Source organism: Cucumis melo, unplaced genomic scaffold (assembly GCF_025177605.1).
Source record: "Cucumis melo cultivar AY unplaced genomic scaffold, USDA_Cmelo_AY_1.0 utg000993l, whole genome shotgun sequence".
NCBI classification, from domain to species: domain Eukaryota; kingdom Viridiplantae; phylum Streptophyta; class Magnoliopsida; order Cucurbitales; family Cucurbitaceae; genus Cucumis; species Cucumis melo.
The window spans coordinates 22,501-25,299 of NW_026124337.1; positions in this window are offsets into that span (position 1 = coordinate 22,501).

Below are 2,799 nucleotides of genomic sequence, written 5' to 3' on the forward strand. Positions count from 1 at the left end.
AACGCCTAGGGTGCCCACCATGCGCCATGCCCTTCGGGCGTGTGTGGGGCGTGCGCGCAGAGTGCTAAGCGCGGCATGCGTCTGCGGGTGTGTGTCCGCGCGCCGCATGCCCAGGCGTCTACGTGGGACGTGCGCGCAAGCCGCGCGCAGCATGCGTCTGCGTTGGGCGTGACCACCCACGTCTAGAATTCATGGAAAAAACTCTATGGAGGTTGTTGGAACAAACCCGTGCCCCCACCGTGCATGCCCACATGCCCACCGAGCATGCAGCATGCGCGCCCCCATGCGCACGAATGCGGCACGGCCATGGGCGCGCGCGCCGCATGGCCATGCGTCTGCGTGGGGCGTGCGCGCAGGGTGCCGCGCGCGCAGGGTGCCGCAATGCCCACTCAACACACAAATGTGATGTCAAACCTATGTTCTAGTGCTTGGATTGTTATGAAATTTTTTCTGGGATCTAAAAAATGTAAACAAAGGATGTCCTCCAAAAATTAGTATTTTTGGAAACGTTTTACTATTTTTAAATTATTTTTAATTTTTTAACAATAAAAATTCATAAAATATTATTGGTTGGTTCAAAAATTATGAAACTTGTTTTCCACACTCATTTGAATGTCTAAAACATAATACAATCAAGTCCCGGTCATAATAATAACACAATCAAGATTTATGGCATGGTGTGACATTTCGGCTTTTTCATATGCAAGCCTGCCAGACCCAAAAAAGCCAGAATGTACTATATAGGGGGGCGACCTGCCTGCATGGGCGGGGCGCGGGGGTACCCCTATGCCGCGGCGCCGACCCTTCAAGCACATTGCGCCCATCATGGGCACATATGCTTGGGGGGTCGGCGCCGGCGGAGTGCCACCTCCGGCCGCCGGCGGCGAGTGAGAGTGGGTGTCGAGTTGATGCTCGGATGGGCTTGCGCGGACAATGCTTGCACCTCGGTGTGGGCGTGCACTCCAAGCGGGCTTGTTCGTGAGGAGACGAGATAACTTGCGATTGCTTTGTGCTTGGTGGACGAAGGGTTCGGCCGGAGTGCCACATCCGACCGTCGGGCAAGGAGTGAGAGCGGGATGGGCGTGCTTGGACAATGCTTGCACCTCGGTGTGGGCGTGCACTCCAAGTGTGCTTGTCTTGGCGATTGTTTCGTGCTTGGCGGAGGGGTTTGGCCATAACGATGGGCTTGTCCGTCGGGCAGGGAGTGAGAGCGGGTGTCGAGTTGACGCTCGGATGGGCTTGCGCGGACAATGCTTGCACCTCGGTGTGGGCGTGCACTCCAAGCGGGCTTGTTCGTGAAGATATGAGATGTCTTGCGATTGCTTTGTGCTCGGTGGACGGGTTTTATCGGAGTGCCACGTCCGACCGTTGGGCGGGGAGTGAGAGCGGGTGTCGAGTTGATGCTCGGATGGGCTTGCGCGGACAATGCTTGCACCTCGGTGTCGGCGTGCACTCCAAGCGGGTTTGTTCATGAAGATACGAGATGTCTTGCGATTGCTTCTTGCTTGGTGGAAGGGTTTGGTTAAAATCGATGGAATGCCGGGCCCCTACGTCGGGCAAGGAGTGAGAGCGGGATGTCAAATTGACATTCTTGGATGGGTTTTGCTTGGACAATGCTTGCACCTCGGTGTGGGCGTGCACTCCAAGTGGGCTTGTCTTGCAATTGCTTCGTGCTTGGTGGAGGGGTTTGGCCATAACGATGGGCTTGTCCGTCGGGTAGGGAGTGAGAGCGGGTGTCGAGTTGATGCTCGAATGGGCTTGCGCGGACAATGCTTGCACCTCGGTGTGGGCGTGCACTCCAAGCGGGCTTGTTCGTGAAGATACGAGATGTCTTGCGATTGCTTTGTGCTCGGTGGACTGGTTTCGTCGGAGTGCCACATCCGACCGTTGGGCGGGGAGTGAGAGCGGGTGTCGAGTTGATGCTCGGATGGGCTTGCGCGGACAATGCTTGCACCTCGGTGTGGGCGTGCACTCCAAGCGGGCTTGTTCGTGAAGATACGAGATGTCTTGTGATTGCTTCTTGCTTGGTGGAAGGGTTTGGTGGGTGCCCCTTACGCCCCTACGTTGGGCGGGGATAGAGAGCAGGATGTGCGGTCGAGGTGGGGGTTGGGCTTGCTTGGATAATGCTTGCACCTCGTTGCGGGCGTGTTCTCGGCATGCTTTCCTCTGTCGAGACTAAACGTGCTGCAATCGATCTCCGTTTGACGAAAGGGCTCGTCCCATAACAATGACGGTGTTTCGGTTGCAATGTTCACGTGGGTTACACAATGCTCATATCGAGCGCGCACGACGTTCCGTGCTCGGCCTCGCGCGGCGACTCTGCAGCCCTGCTTGCTTTAATGCAACGTAAGGGCGCGGATAGCCAAGCGTTGCACGGGCTCGATGCGTACGGCGCATGAGTGGTGATACGGTAGTTTGGGTTGGCAGGCTCGTTGCTCGGGCATCGAACTGTCAACGTCGGCTCCACCTCATTGACGTGCCCCGAACAAAGCTTGAGTTCGAGCGGTCACAATCGATCGGTTCTTGCATCGGTACCTCACGCGATGGAAACGACGCGTTCCGTTGGCCCCTTTCTGTTGACACCCATCTTTGGGTGGACAACGAACCCGATAGCCCGCATCGCGTTCCGCCTTGACATCTTCGGTTGTCATTGCGGGCCGCGTCGTCGGCGCTCGCTCTCTCGGATGCAGTGCATTCGGTGGCATGATAAGTCCCTCGAAACGTGTTGCCTTTGCTCATTGCTCGAACGAATGACGCTCGCTCCCCGTATTGCTCCAATGCCGTTTGGCGTTGGCATGC